The 17430-nt window shown below is 45.3% G+C and overlaps 1 protein-coding gene across 1 annotated transcript in view; it reads left to right on the top strand.

Moving 5' to 3' along the window:
• Positions 1-226: 226 nt before the first annotated feature.
• Positions 227-17430, top strand: part of LOC123746095 (uncharacterized) — a 33981-nt gene continuing 16777 nt past the window's right edge. Inside the window, exon 1 of the mRNA XM_045727401.2 lies at positions 227-294. The gene's annotated coding sequence lies outside the window, so the exon portion shown is untranslated. The remainder of the gene's footprint in view (positions 295-17430) is intronic.

Genomic DNA, 17430 nt, shown 5'->3' with positions numbered 1-17430 from the left:
AGGTGTGGTGGTGGGTGCTAGGACAGGTGTGGTGGTGGGTGCTAGGACAGGTGTGGTGGTGGGTGCTAGGACAGGTGTGGTGGTGGGTGCTAGGACAAGTGTGATGGTGGGTGTTACGACAGGTGTGGTGGTGGGTGCTAGGAGGCTATACAGCTGGTGTGGGCGGCTCAAGACCCACCTGTTCGAGCAACAAGCAGACAATCAATAAGCATGTATAGCCAGTATCAGGCCAGCGCCGGACCAGACAACACCTCCGTCCACTCCCTCCGTCTTCGCCTCCTCTCAGCCGGGACGGTAAACCAAAATTATCTTTACCCAAACCAACGTTGACCCCCTCCTCCCCCTCCTAGGACTGCCCCTTGCGTCCTCAGGTCCTAGGAGGCTGAGACCTGGGCACCCGTAATGCCCAGTTCCTCAGAGGGTGGAACTTCCTGTGAGATTTTATTTTTCTGGCGGGTAAATTGGATGTTTTAAGGAGTGAGTGTGGTGTATGAAACATCATAATTGCGACGTGGGTATGTGTCACCCTGCCTGTGGGACACTTGTAGGATCCTTGGGTATGTATCACCCTGTCTCGGGGCACCTGTAAGATCCTGTCGCGAAGACAAGGTAATCTGGTTTCTGCTTTTTCATTAATACTAGTGTTTGATGTTAAGTGATTCTGCTCAGTCCACTCTCTTATTATGACTGTATCTGTCGATTACTCTGTGGTTCCTGGTTGTTTAGTGATGGTCTGGTTGTGTGTGTGGAATAGATGCTATTCTTGATGGTGCGTTGTTGTGTGTGTGCATTGTCGGGCACTTTTAAGAGATGCATCGTCTTGCCTATATATTGAGAACTTTGGGGCTGACAGTAAAAGTCTGGCATGGAAAAGCATAGATTGTAGTCATGTGTTTCAAGATGATGTGTTGGTGTCGGGAGAGGTCGCCGCGGGCATGTTGGTGGTCTGCTCGTAGGAACTATATACACTAAGCTTGAACATAAGCTGGTGTCGGACATTTCCGACAACAATTACTAACTTCCTATACAATATGCAGGAAATAATATTGCTGTTGATTTTTGTATTTATTAAATATAAAAATACATTAGTTACTCATAGAGAAAACTATATTCGTGGCATTTTCCTCTAGAAAATGAGATTTATTGCCACGTAGCAGAAATCAATTTAATACCCATGTAATTAATCACTAAATACTTAATTCAACAGTCTTAGAACTAGAACTAACAAATTACTCTTCACTAAATTACCAGCTATTAGTCAAATTAGAATAAAACTCTTCCTTCCAATTATTTATAAAAAAAAAAGAGAACCATATTTTAGAGTCGCGTCCTCAGGGAGGAGTAGGAGGAGTAGCCATTATTATCGCACATCAGGCCTACCCAGCCAGCACACGTACATTTGGTCTGTGTCTCTTGGATCGCATCGTCGGTATTTGAAATACTAAAGACCTAAATTGACGGACGGATTCGACTACAGCAACAATGGGGAAGTGCTTAATTATCCGTCTACCTAGTTCTTATCGGCCAATGTATAAGACATGTTAGATTAGCTGGTTAAATGGCATAAACTTCCAGCACGAATTGGGTTAGTTTAATACTAGTAAATCGAGTCATAGATTTGCCATAAAATCATTATAATTATTGTATTTGTACATAGCTATGTTGTTGACAGGCTGGAGTCGGGGCTACTCTGTTAGTGAAGAATTGTCATTAATGTTGAGGCTGCCATAGTAGTCTGGTTCCACTCGGGTTCAGTACAGGTTCCACTCGAGTTCAATACAGGTTCCACTCATGTTCAGTACAGGTTCAACTCGAGTTCAATACAGGTTTCACTCGAGTTCAATACAGGTTCCACTCACGGGTTCAGTACAGGTTCCACTCACGGTTTCAATACCGGTTCCACTCACGGGTTCAGTACGGGTTCCACTCATGGGTGCAGTACAGGTTCCACTCACGAGTTCAGTACAGGTTCCACGATTACTGTGGAAGCGTTCTAGTCAGTAAAGGCTATAATTCACTTACACTAACCACATCCACTAACCATTCAAATACAGTTTAGTGAAACAAATAATGTTAACCGTTGATATATACGGTCTAACCAAATTTAATAATTATAACCCCCCCAAATGGCTGAAGTGGAAGTTTATCAGTGATTTTAAATAATAACTTATACACTCCGCTTACTAAAATAATTAATCAATAATTAAAATAATTACAGTTCATTGAATAATAAATAAATTTAATAAAATAACTACTGGCATATTTTTCCCAGAGCTGAAGTTTTTGTACAAGGTTAGTGAAGGTAACGTTTCTCTATTATTGTCAAGATTGGTTAAAGTCTTGCCAATTTTGCCAATCATAGATAATTAGTTGCTATGCTGTGCCGTGTTAATGCAAATCTTGAGATTTGTATCCAGTAATTGAAGTGTGAATGGGTATATAACTAGCGCAATATCCCAAGTCTGAGGAGGAACCCGGCGGCGCCCGGGGCGACCTCAAAGGTGTACACAATGTGTGTCAGGAGCCTTAGAACGAACCAGCAACAATGGAATCCCATTAACGTGATGTATCAGTGAGAAGATGAGTAGAACCCATAAAGAGGATTCGAACCCGCTCACGGCTCCTCCTGGTTTACTCGGCCTTCGGAATATGCACTCTGCATGTCAATATCTTATTTCGAAATATTATGAACTTACGATGAAACAATATGAATTTTAACTCCAGCGAGTTCATGGGGGTCCCCATGGGATCCGACCCCACTCATGGGTGTGAAGGGGGGGGGAGGAGGCAATGGAGCCGACCCCAATGGTGCAGACAACTCAGGCCAGGATAAACCCACAGACCAGCACCACATACACCAACACCAACCTCTGGAACACTTGTACACAGCCACAGCACACACCCGCTCTCACAGAGGAAACTTTCGCGAATCTATCAATTCCAAATAAGAAAATACACAAAAATGCTGCAGAAATACAGCAAAAGCAAGAGAGCAAAATGCAATCACTTTCGGAATCAACACAACAAATATACAGTTTTACCTCCGAGGTCCAGCTGAAAAACATCGTGAAGATCATGGCAGAGAACATTATCAATTGTCTACAGATGACGCAGAACGCCTCACAACAAGAGACTCAGGAAATCACTTGTGTAATAATGGACAAGATCGTGCAGCAGACCACAGTTACACAAGAAATAGACAGTCTGAGACAAGACGAAGCACAAGAAGAAAAACAACGCAACATGGACATACAGACTACCAACAACAGTCGGGTAGTCAAGACACCAGAACACCAACATTTACAAAAGCAACTGCAAGAAGCAGTGACCACCCAAGATCAACAGAATCTTACAACACAAGAGACAGACACCAACAGCCAATGCAGTCTGATATGCAACAACACCAACAAAGAAGTATTGAACGGCAGAGATGCACAGGTTCCAACAACACAAGAGGCAGGCATGAACAATCAATGCAGCCCGATATGCAGCAACATCAACAACGAAATACTGGATGGGAGAGATGCACAGATTCCGACAACACAAGAAACAGCCACGAGCAATCAATGCAGACCGACATGCAGGAATACCAACAACAAAGCGATGGACCACAGTTATGCACAGATTCCAACAATACAGAGGATGACCATGAGGATGATCAGTGCAGTGATGCGTCACGACTTGCGAGGTGGAGAATATAGAGGTCGATCCCGAAGAGGAGTTCTACTAGAACAGGCAACACCAACCGTAACCGTCGTCTGGCCATTACGAATACTGCAGTGGAACATACAAGGTCTTGCAAATAAAAACCACACCCTTCAGGAGGCTGCAATCAGCATGAAAGCAGATATAATCGTTTTGGAAGAAACTCTTTTCTCAGCCACGAAATCCTTCAGATTAGTTGGATATCAGCACTATGTTATACCGTATGAACAGGTAAGACAAAAAGGGTTAATGACCCTAGTCAGGAACACCATACCCAGCAAGAAAATAGACCCAGTTTAATGTGAGGATTGAGTAGAGGTATTAGCAGTAACAGTAAATATGGCTAATATTGAGCTCCTCATAAACAACGTCTACAAGTCCCCTGGACAGAAACTAGAAGCAGAGACAGTGCTTGCCCTGGCGGCGCACGAAAATATAATTATTGCTGGGGACTTTAATGCTCATCATCAAGAGTTAGGTGCGACTGGCCCAGCCGATGCAGATGGGCGCCATTTAGCTGCAGCTCTGTGAGAAGTACCTGAAATTATACTTCTCAACACTGGGAAACCCACTCACATTCAAAGGTGGGTTCCGTTGGTCTTACAATGATCTCAACAGCACTCAAGCATCAGGCGAAGTGGGAGGTAGACCTGGTGATCACCAGTGACCACTATGCTACTGTCACAACACTAAACACAGAACGACCTCCTACACCACCTGCACAACCTAGGTGGAATTTAAGAAAGGCCAATTGGAATATATATACCAAGAGGAACTTGAAAAATGGTATGCAACGTACACGCCACCTGAAGATTTGAACATACACGAGACCAATCTCCAGGAAGCCATTACAGCTGCTGCAAACAATGCTATTCCAATCATTATCACAGGAAACACAAAAATAAAGAACTATTGGTTCTACAGTAATGAAGTTAAAGAACAAAATCACAGAGTCAACATCTTCAGAAAACATCTAAAGAGAAACCCCACACCAGAAGGAAGAACTCTGCTAAGAGCGGTGATATCTGAAGCAAGACGAGTTTCTAGAGAGGTAAAGGAGGAGAGATGGTTTGAGTGGTGTCCAACTCTAAATGAACATAGTAGTCTTGGCAAGATATGGGGTCAGACTAAAACCATATCAGGTTGACCAGCCTGACCACAGGCATGTATTCAACCATTTCAGGAGGCTGAGAGACTTGCTCTCCAATTTGCAGAGAGAACAGTTTCATATCAGCTTCCTGCAATGGTCAGAAGGCAGCAAGAACAATTAAAACAAGAGAGGTTGACAGCCAATCATGAGAGCATAGTTACAAATGACGAATGTGATTGTCCCTTCACCAAACAAGAACTAATCAGAGCCAAAAAAGGTGGTAAGGACACTGTACCAGGTGCTGATAACATTACATACTCAATGATCGCACACGCAGGTCCTGCTGGAGAACGAGGAATATTGGACGTCATCAATGCATCTTGGCAGCAAGGCAAACTACCGACCTCTTGGAAGAAAGCAGACTTCATTCCGATTCCTAAGCCGAAAGAACCTGGCAATTACAGACCCATTTCATTAACATCATGCATTAGTAAAACTGCAGAACGGATGGTCTTAAATTGGCTACTGTGGAAGACTGGAGACCTGCATAAACACATATTTGGCTTCACTAGAGGAGTAGGTACTGCCAACTGCATAGCAACATTACTAGGAACAGTTAACTCGGGTCCAGCTATAGTGATCTTCCTTGATCTAGAAAAAGCATTCGAACTTTCAAGCAATTTTATACACCTTAGTTAAAAAAAGGTGTAAAAGGAAATATGCTAGCATGGATTCAAGATTACCTACGTCACAGGTATGCCAGAGTAAAGTTGAAAAGTGTTGGACTACCACTTGCATGAGAATGGGACTCCACAAGAAGGAATCTTCAGTCCTAGTCTTTTCAACATCCTTATGGAAAACCTCGTTACCATGACATTTACAGAAAGGGTTAAATTGCTAATCTATGCTGATGATATAGCATTAGTCATTACAGGTTCTTCACTTCTAAATAAAGCAAAAGGGGCATTAGATAAAGTACATCTGAATGCAGCATTTTAGGCCTAAAAATATCTGCACAAAAGTCTAAGGCAATGAGACTAGGTGGCAACACTCCAGACAGGCACCTACGCATTCAAGACATTGACCCTCAGTGGGTTACACAATATCAATATCTCTGAGTGTGGATAGATTCTAAAATGGCATTCAACAAGCAAATTCAATATCTGAAGGAGAAAGGAAAATCACGACTGAATATAATGAGAGCAATCACAGGGCCCCGTCTAGGAGCGGGACACAAAGTGTTAAGAATGTTTTACATACACGCCGTTCGTTCCCTAGTTGATTATGCAGCGCCTGCCTTACTCACTCTTTCTCCTGGCCAGTGGGCACACGTTGAGGTTATTCAAAACGATGTAATGTGAGTCATAACAGGAGCTCCCAGATGGACTAAAATACTGAACCTAAGACTACAAACCAAGCTAACGTCAATTGAAATAAGAGTAAAAGGGAATGCTGCATGCATGTTGACTAAGGTATTGACTAGACCTAGAATCAGTTCACTTAAAGATATAATCACTGGAGCACCAACTCTGGACAGAAGAGCCTCCAATAGCAACAGGTGGACCCATTGTGTGATAAACACCATCAATACATTCAATATTACAAACACAATCACTGAGAAGGGTGTCGACGAAATACATGCAGACTTTGTTATGCAAGCCCCTTGGGAATCGCTATCAGCAGACTTTTAGATTTTGGCTCTTGTAGGGAAAAAAGAACCAGACTAATCCGCATATGCTACGTAATATTGCACAGATGCATAAAGAAGCAAACTTGGCATCTGACAGCTTCACTTACTTCACAGATGGTTCAGTAGACCAGCAGGGATAAGAAACTGGAGCTGCAGTTAAAGCAGGAAACGTCTGTAAATAGTTGGAGACTCTCAAACGGGTGTTCAACTTTACAAACAGAGATGCTAGCCATTCAAAAGGCCTTGTAACATGCTCTTGCTGAACACCGACAACATGTTATCATGCATACAGATTCAAGAACTGCCATTGAAACCTTTCAACATGAACACATACGTGATAACATCCATCTGATCACAAATGTTATATCATTAATGCAAACACTCAAATGACAAAGCCGACGGGGTACTTATCAACTGGGTGCCAAGTCATGTGGGAATAATAGGAAATGACACTGCAGACGAAGCTGCAAAACTTGCAACTAAGAGAGGAAATGTAGACATTTACATACCACAGAGTCTTTCACAGATTAAGAAAGTAATTAGAAACAGCAATGCAAAAGATGAACAGTGACCACAACACAGCAGTTGCAACATTAAGATCTGCGGGTTGTTACAAGAATTCAACCAACTACGAACCACTTAGTTTGATAAAAGGGGAGCAGTAGAACAACAGAAGTACACTTACATCGCATCAGGCTTAGATTCCCATGTGCATGGGAAATAGGCTTACAGGTTCCGGAAGATGAGAGGAAATGTCAGCACTGTGGAGAAATGCCCGACAGACCACTGGAACACTATCTAACACAGTGCACAGTTACAAACCCATTAAGATTTCAACTTAGATTCAACAGAGTAGAAGAAGTTGTTAAACACATGGGACAAAATCTTAGTGAAGCGACCATACGAGTCATAAATACTCATACTCCACCCAAGTAAAACAGAAACAAGCAACATTTAATGGCCCAGCCAGAGGCTTAGGGCCCGCGCAGGAAAATCCCTGCAAACAAAAAAACGAAAAAATCAACATTAGGGTCGTGTTTCAACGTACACAGCCGAGTTACGCAGGTTCGTAATGGTAATAATATTACGTAAAATACTTTACGCAGGTTCAATCCCCTTGCAGGACAGAAACGGTTGAACACGTTTCCTTACACCTGATGTTCACCTAGGAATAAAGTAAGAACCACGGGAGTTAGGCAGCTGTTGTGGGTGGCATCTTGGGACAGGTCTGAAGTTGGCTTAACGGGGACCTAGATAAGCCAAAGATAAGATAGATAGTTTCGTGTCCTCAGCATTAGGCTTCGTGTCCTCAGCATTAGACTTCGTGCCCTCAGCATTAGACTTAGTGTCCTCAGCATTAGACTTCGTGTCCTCAGCACTAGACTTCGTGTCCTCAACATTAGGCTTCGTGTCCTCAGCATTAGACTTCGTGTCCTCAGCATTAGACTTCGTGCCCTCAGCATTAGACTTCGTGTCCTCAGCATTAGGCTTCGTGTCCTCAGCATTAGACTTCGTGTCCTCAGCATTAGACTTCGTGTCCTCAGCATTAGACTTCGTGTCCTCAGCATTAGACTTCGTGTCCTCAGCATTAGGCTTCGTGTCCTCAGCATTAGACTTCGTGCCCTCAGCATTAGACTTAGTGTCCTCAGCATTAGACTTCGTGTCCTCAGCATTAGACTTAGTGTCCTCAGCATTAGACTTCGTGTCCTCAGCATTAGACTTCGTGTCCTCAGCATTAGACTTCGTGTCCTCAGCATTAGGCTTCGTGTCCTCAGCATTAGACTTAGTGTCCTCAGCATTAGACTTCGTGTCCTCAGCATTAGACTTCGTGTCCTCAGCACTAGACTTCGTGTCCTCAGCATTAGACTTCGTGTCCTCAGCATTAAACTTCGTGTTCTCAGCATTAGACTTCGTGTCCTCAGCATTAGACTTCGTGTCCTCAGCATTAAACTTCGTGTCCTCAGCATTAGACTTCGTGTCCTCAGCATTAAACTTCGTGTCCTCAGCACTAGACTTCGTGTCCTCAGCATTAGACTTCGTGTCCTCAGCATTAAACTTCGTGTCCTCAGCATTAGACTTCGTGTCCTCAGCATAAGGAGTTATAACACCTGGCCATCACACACACGGTTCAAGGTCCATATAAAGAGGAACACTTTCCTCAGTGATGCATATCTATAACATTTGTAAATAAGAAAATAATAAGAAATAATCGTAAAATAAGAGAATAATTAGAAAACAAAACGTAAACAAGAAATGTATTATTCGTAAATAAGAAGAAATTCGTAAAAAATCACTTATTTAATAATTCGTAAATAAGTGAATAAATAAGTAAATAAGACCTGCCCCAACACTGACAAGACCTGCCCCCCAACACTGACAAGACCTGCCCCCCAACACTGACAAGACCTGCCCCCCAACACTGACAAGACCTGCCCCCCAACACTGACAAGACCTGCCCCCCAACACTGACAAGACCTGCCCCCCAACACTGACAAGACCTGCCCCCCAACACTGACAAGACCTGCCCCCCAACACTGACAAGACCTGCCCCCCAACACTGACAAGACCTGCCCCCCAACACTGACAAGACCTGCCCCCCAACACTGACAAGACCTGCCCCCCAACACTGACAAGACCTGCCCCCCAACACTGACAAGACCTGCCCCCCAACACTGACAAGACCTGTCCCAACACTGACAAGACCTGCCCCCCAACACTGACAAGACCTGCCCCCCAACACTAACAAGACCTGCCCCCCCCCCCAACACTGACAAGACCTGCCCCCCAACACTAACAAGACCTGCCCCCCAACACTGACAAGACCTGCCCCCCAACACTAACAAGACCTGCCCCCCCCCAACACTGACAAGACCTGCCCCCCAACACTAACAAGACCTGCCCCCCCCAACACTGACAAGACCTGCCCCCAACACTAACAAGACCTGCCCCCCCCAACACTGACAAGACCTGCCCCCCAACACTGACAAGACCTGCCCCCCAACACTAACAAGACCTGCCCCCCCCAACACTGACAAGACCTGCCCCCAACACTAACAAGACCTGCCCCCCCCCCCCCAACACTGACAAGACCTGCCCCCCAACACTGACAAGACCTGCCCCCCAACACTGACAAGACCTGCCCCCCAACACTGACAAGACCTGCCCCCAACACTGACAAGACCTGCCCCCCAACACTGACAAGACCTACCCCCCAACACTGACAAGACCTGCCCCCAACACTGACAAGACCTGCCCCCCAACACTGACAAGACCTGCCCCCCAACACTGACAAGACCTGCCCCAACACTGACAAGACCTGCCCCCCAACACTAACAAGACCTGCCCCCCCCCCCCCAACACTGACAAGACCTGCCCCCCAACACTGACAAGACCTGCCCCCCAACACTGACAAGAGCTGCTCTCAACACTGACAAGAGCTGCTCTCAACACTGACAATAACTGTTCCATCATATAAATAAGAGCCTCCTCGTAAGCTCCTATTAGGCAGCATTAGGTCTTCTGCAGCTTCCTATAATCTTGTGTTATGAGGAAGCTTGAAGCCAGCACCCAGCACCCAAGGTTCATTGCGTCCAGTGGCGAGACAGACGAGGCAGCGGGAGTGGAGGACACAGGAGTGGTGGGAGGAGAGACTACTAGGGGGAGGAGACACTAGGAGGAAGAGACACTAGGGGAAAGGAGAGACTAGGGGGAGAAGACACTAGGGGGAAGAGACACTAGGGGGAGGAGACACTAGGGGGAAGAGACACTAGGGGGAAGGAGAGAGGAAACAGAGATGAAGTGTTGGTAGAGGAGGCAGAGGAGAGGTGATGGGAGAGAAAGAAAAAGGTCAAATGGTCAACAGCAGGAGAGCTTGGTACAAAATTACCAAGAGGAAGTCGGGGAGAGATTATGTGCAGTGTGTGTGTGTGTGTGTGTGTGTGTGTGTGTGTGTGTGTGTGTGTGTGTGTGTGTGTGTGTGTGTGTGTGTGTGTGTGTGTGTGTGTGTGTGTGTGTGTGTGTGTGTGATATAATGTGTGTACTCACCTATTTGTGCCTGCAGGATCGAGCACTGGCTCTTGGACCCCGCCCTGCTAGGCGCCGGTTGTTTAAAGCATATATTCCTATCCTTCTTCCCTATCATATCTAGTAAACTATGAATAGTTTGCTTCCACAACCTGTTCCTTAACTTCATTCCATTTCCCCGCAACTCTCACGTTAAAAGAAAATCTTCTAACATATCTATGACTCATCTCAGTTTCCAGCTTCCACCCATGTCACCTTATTCTGTTAGTATTTCGTGTGAACATTTCGTCTATTTCCACTCTGGCCACCCCTAAGTATTTGATATGTTGCAGTCATATCACCCCACTCCCTACTTTTTTCTAGCGTCGTCAGGTTCAGTTCCTTCTGTCGCTCTTCATATCCCATCCCTCGCAACTCTGGGACGAGAATCGACACAAAATTTCTGAACCTTTTCCAGTTTCCTTATGTTTCTTTAGGTGGGAGGCTCCATGATGGGGTTGCATACTCTAAAATTGGTCTCACGTAGGCAGTGTAAAGCGCTCTGAATGCCTCCTTACTTATGTTTCTGAATGACGTTCTAACATTTACTAGTGTAGAGTTCGCTGCTGTCGTTATCCGATTTATATGTGCCTCAGGAGATAGATTTGGTGTTAGGACCAATCCCAGGTCTCTTTCTCAAATCGTCACAGGAAGGTAGTTTCCCTTCATTGTGTTCTGACCCTTTGGTCTCCTGTCACATAGTCCCATTTACATAACTTTACACTTGCTCGTGTTGAACTCCAGTAGCCATTTCTCTTACCATCTCTGCAGCTTGTTCAAGTCGTCTTGGAGGATCCTACAATCCTCATCTGTCACAACTCTTCTCATTAATTTCACGTCGTCGTCGAACATCGACATATAGGACTCGACTCCTGTAGGCATGTAATTCACGTATATTAGAAATAGAACTGGTCCCAACACCGATCCTTGAGGTACTCCACTCGTTGCTGTTCAGCAATTTGAGTTCTCTCTCCTGACTTTTATTCTGGGTCCTGCATGTTAAGTAATTCCTTAACCAAGCTACGGCTTTTCCGATTACTCCCGCCTGCCTCTCAAGTTTCAACAACAGTCTCCTGTGCGGTACGGTCTCAAAGACTTTTTGGCAGCCCAGAAATATGCCGTCTGCCCATCCTTCCCTGTCCTGCCTTATTCTTGTTACTTTATCACAAAATTCCAGAAGGTTTGTTAGGCATGATTTCCCTTCTCTGAACCCACGTTGGTGTTTGTTTATATACCTAATTTTCTCAAGTGTGTAACTGGTCTTAACCTGATTATTCTTTCAATCACTTTACTGGGGGATGCTTGTCAGTGATACTGGTCTGTAGTTAAGTGCTTCTTCCCTATCTCCTTTCTTGAAAATTGGTACAACATTTGCCTTCTTCCATCAACTGGGCAACTCTCCCTTCGTAAGTCACTCATTATAGATCCTTTCAAGAGGCACGCTGAGGGTCTGCGCTGCCTCTGTTAGTATCCACGGTGATACTTTGTCTGGTCCAACTGCTTTAGTTGCATCCAGTGTTGTCAGTTGTTTCATTACCTCCTCTGCTCTCACCTCTATATCTGTTAGTCTCTCATCTTGGTTTATCTCCTCTTCTAACAATGGGAGTCGCTCAGGCTCGGTTGTGAACACTCCATGGAAACTGGCACTCAGTACCTCACAGATTTCCTTGTCACTTTCCGTATATGCCCCTTCTGTTTTCCTTAGTCTTGTCACTTGGTCGTTCACCGACATTGTCCTTCTTATATGACTATGTAGTAATTTAGATTGCATTTTCGCTTTGATGGCAATATCGTTCTCATAATTCCTTTCCGATACTCTCCTTATATTATTGTATTACTTCCTAGCTCTCTTGCAAATAATTCTATTATCCTCTGTCCTGTGTCCTCTCTACTTCCTCCACTCCCTCCTGCGTCTCACTTTTGCTCTCTGACACTGTCTGTTAAACCATGGGTTATTATATTCCCTCCTACTTTATTCCTTTATTGTTGGTATAAAACTATCTTCGGCATCCTTGCATTTCCACTTGACTCGGTCCATCATATCTTGTACTGTTTTTCCTGTTACCTAGCGGTAAATAGGTACCTGGGAGTTAGTCAGCTGTCACGTGGTAAATAGGTACCTGGGAGTTAGTCAGCTGTCTCGGGCTGCTTCCTGGGGTGTATGTGTGTGTGGTGTGGAATAATAAATAGTAGTAGTTATTAAACAGTTGATTGACAGTTGAGAGACGTGCCAAAAGAGCAAAGCTCAACCCCCGCAAACACAACTAGGTGAATACAACTAAGGGAACTAGGTGAATACACACACACACATACCCAGGAAGCAGACCGCAGCAGCTGTCAACTCCCAGGTACCTATTTACTGCTAGGTGAACAGAGACATCGGGGTGAAAGAAGCTCTGCCCAATTGTTTCCGCCTCCGTCAGGAGTTGAACCCGGGCCCTTAGGACTATACGACCCACGAGCGCAGTCCGCTGTGTGTGTGTGTGTGTGTGTGTGTGTGTGTGTGTGTGTGTGTGTGTGTGTGTGTGTGTGTGTGTGTGTGTGTGTGTGTGTGTGTGTGTGCGTGTGTGCGTGTGTGCGTGTGTGCGTGTGTGTGTGTGTGTGTGTGTGTGTGTACTCACCTATTTGTGCTTGCGGGGTTGAGCTTTGGCTCTTTGGTCCCGCCTCTCAACTGTCAATCAACTGGTGTACAGGTTCCTGAGCCTACTGGGCTCTATCATATCTACACTTGCAACTGTGTACGGAGTCAGCCTCCACCACATCACTGCCTGATGTATTCCGTTTGTTACCTACTTTGACACTGAAAAAGTAGGAATCTGTCGACGCCCTTGTGGCTCATCTCCCCACTCCTCACCTAGAAAGCCTGGTCGAGGACCGGGCCGCGGGGATATTGAGCACCGAAATACGTCGCAAGATAACCTAGTTGTATTCGTGTAGTTGTACTCGCGGAGGGGGTTGAGCTTCTGCTCTTTGGACACGCCTCTTAATTGTCAACCAACTGGAGTACACACCACATGCACAACCCACGACCACCACATGACGCAGAACTATTCCGACGACCACCACATGACGCAGACCTCTCCCCCACGACCAGTTCATTAAGTATAAAAATCGTAGCGAGCAATATCTGTATAATTAAACTGTCACTTAATCGATCGTGATCCCCTCCCCCCCCCTCCCCTCCTGGCTCTCCATGACTGCCTCTAGGGATCATTAATTAGCCAGTTGACCACTAATCTGTTCCCCCTTCCACTTACCCTCCTCCCCTACCCTACCCCTTCAGTACATTAGCCCTCCTCCTCTGATTCCCCTCCCCTATCCCTGCTCTCTCTCTTTCATTATCCATCCCTTCAGTTTGCCTCTCACTCCCCCCTCCCAACTCTCTCCATCTCCTCTGTAAGTACCCTCACCCCAAGCCCTCACCCCCAGCCCTCACCCCAAGCCCTCACCCCATGCCCCCATCTCAACCCCCCTTCACCCGATCCATAACCTCACCCCTCCACTTCCTTGTCCCACCATGACCATTATATGTTTTTTGTAGGAATATACGAGCGTGGTCCCTGAGCCTCTGGCTGGCCTACCAAGTGTTACTCGTTTCTGTCTCACTCAAGCGGTGGCTGAGTGTTTATGACTCTTATGTTGGCTTGTATAGGGTCGTGTCCAGTGTGTTTAACACCTTCTGTCTCCCGTATACCAGGTTGTTTTGTGTGGGAAATAATTTTGCAGCTTCGTCTGCAATGTCATTTCCTATTATTCTCACATGACTTGCCACCCAGTTGATAAGTACCCGTCGGCCTTGTCGTTAGAGTGTTTGCCATTGGTGTAGGGAAGGAACCCATAACAGAAGATGCGTGGCACAGTGGTCTACATCCTTGACTCACACTCGAGGATCCCGGGGTTGGGACAGAACTGGCTGGGATTTGACTTTGCCTTTCACCGATGCCGCTGTTAACCTTGTAGTAAAGTAGGGTACCCAGGAGTTAGCCAGCTGTTGTGGGTTGCATCCTGGGGAGGGTCGGAAGTTAAGCTAGCCCAGGTGTGGCGAACGTTTGGAGGGGTGTGAGCCTCAAATTTTCGATAATCCTCTAAAAAAAAAATTATCTCTCGGACCCATGGGAATTTTGAGCCACAGATTATATTTTTTTGTAATTATATTTGTATTTAAAGAGGAAGATAACAACATGGTTGGAAGCACCCTGAAGAGAATGGGCAGATAACAACAATTCTTCTGAATTATTTTAAATGTTATACAGTTTTAGGAGTTATATATTATTAATAACTAGTAATTCCCAAGAAGTAAAATTAATGCATTAGTAACAATAACAATGAACTCTTTGAAGGAAAATGAGTCCGGTTGCTTAATTATTTATATATGTTTTTTTATTTATAGAAGTATAACAGAGTTCTATTTTTATTTTGTCTACTTATAGAAGTATAATTGTAAAATATTGGAATTGGAAAATAACATAATTTATAAACAGTATTTTATCTTATAACCAACGAGAAGCAAATGAACTTAGGGAAAGATCACAAGAAGTAAATCCAGATGTAATTGGTCTCACGGAAACAAAACTCTCAGGAATCATAACAAATGCAGTGTTCCCCCAGGAATACACTGTAATAAGGAAAGAGAGGGAGAGAAGGGGAGGAGGTGGAGTGGCCCTACTCATGAGAAAGGAATGGAGTTTCAAGGAGATGGTTATCCCAGGCTGGGAAGGGTTTAGAGACTACATAACAGGCACCATGATGATGGGAGGACCAAGAGTAGTAGTAGTAGCAGTGATATAAAACTCTCCACCAAACGACAGAAGACCCAGGCAAGAGTATGACAACAACAACATGGCAGTTAACAATATAATTGAGAGGGCAGCCTCTGCTGCCTGTAGAATTCGATCCCATCTGCTCATCATGGGTGACTTCAATCATGGAAGGATAGACTGGGAGAACAAGGATCCGCATGAAGGAGAGGAAACATGGAGAGCTAAACTACTGGAGGTGACAACAAGAAACATTTTTAAGCCAGCATAGATCAGGGAACCCACAAGAATGAGGGGAAGCGATGAACCAGCGAGACTCGACCTAGTTTTCGTATGACACAACACAAACATGTTTCAGGGATGGCAAGTCATGCCTCACAGAATTAATTGAATTCTACAATCAGGCAACAAGCATCAGACAAGAAAGAGAGGGGGTGGGCAGACTACATATTTTAGGATTGCCAGAAAGCCTTTAACACAGTTCCATACCAGAGACTAGTGCGAAAGCTAGAGATACAGGCAGGAGTGAAAGGGAAGGTACTCCATTGGATAACAGAGTACCTAAGTAACAGATGACAGCGAATCACTGTGTGAGGTCTCAGATGGGCGAGACGTCACCAGTGGAGTCCCGCAGGGTTCAGTCTTTGGACCCATACTGTTTCTTATATATATAAATGATCTTCCAGATGGTATAGAATCATTCCTCTCATTGTTTGCTGATGATGCAAAAATTATGAGGAGGATTAAGACGGAGGAAGATAATATGAGGCTACAAAATGACCTAGACAGACTGAATGAATGGTCCAACAAATGGCTACTAAGGTTTAACCCGAGTAATGTATGGTAATGAAACCAAGCAGCGGAAACAGGAGGCCAGACACAGGATACCGAATGTGGGAGGAAGTCCTTCATGAAACGGACAGAGAGAAAGATCTGGGAGTTGATATCACACCAAACCTGTCTCCTGAAGCCCACATCAAAAGAATAACATCTGCAGCGTATGCGAGGCTGGCTAACATCAGAACTGCCTTCAGGAACCTGTGTAAGGGATCAGTCAGAACCTTGTATACCACATATGTAAGACCAATCATGGAGTATGCGGCCCCAGCATAGAGCCCGTACCTTGTCAAGCACAAGGCGAAGCTTGAAAAAGTTCAGAGGTATGCCACTAGGCTAGTCCCAAAACTAAGAGGCATGAGTTACGAGGAAAGGCTGCGGGAAATGCACGACACTGGAAGACAGAAGAGTAAGGGAAGATATGATCACTACGTACAAAATTCTCAAGAATTGACAGGGTAGATAAAGATAAACCGTTTAACACGGGTGGTATGCGAACACCGGGGACACCGGGTGGAAACCGAGTACCCAAATGAGCCTTTTTCAGTGTCAGAGTAGTTAACAGATGGAATGCATTAGGCAGTGATGTGGTGGAGGCTGACTCCATACACAATTTCAAATGTAGATATGACAGAGCCCAGTAGGCTCAAGAATCTGTACACCAGTTGATTGACAGTTGAGAGGCGGGACCAAAGAGCCAGAGCTCAACCCCCGCAAGCTAGAAAATGGAAGCGGCTGGCGAAATTGACGTACTGTTGTTCCCATTTCCATTTTTGGTCCTCTGGTGGAGAACGGACTGGTGTATGAGGCTTGAGAGTGTGGTTGTGGGGAGCGCTGTGCACGCTAGACTATAGCTACGTCAGCAAGTCTAGCCCTATAATTAGACTTGATAAAGTTCATCACTGAAAAACAATGACTCATGAATACGTCGATGGAAATACTGTCAATACCGCCTTTGTGATGCAGTTAGTGGTGGTGGTAGTGGTGGGGTTGGGGGGGGGGGGGTGGTTGTGGTGGCTGCCACCTCCCGCGTCGCTGACTCTACAACCTATCCTCCCCGGCTTCAGTCAACCCTCACTGTCCCCCAACCTCCCTACACCCCCAACCCTCCCCTCCTCCCGGTCTCTTCAGCTCGTTCTCACGATTGGTCACTCCGTACAAAATGCAACTGTTCTGCTTAACCAGAAGCGTGTGCATCTAAGCAACCTCCGCCCATCAATTCGAGGTCGATGCATAGAAAACGTGTCAATGTTTTAGGCTATACTGATGAGTTGCATTTTTAACTGGTT

This window comes from Procambarus clarkii, chromosome 1 (genome assembly GCF_040958095.1).
Source record: "Procambarus clarkii isolate CNS0578487 chromosome 1, FALCON_Pclarkii_2.0, whole genome shotgun sequence".
Classification (NCBI taxonomy): Eukaryota; Metazoa; Arthropoda; class Malacostraca; order Decapoda; family Cambaridae; genus Procambarus; species Procambarus clarkii.
This window is presented reverse-complemented; position numbering and strand designations above follow the sequence as displayed.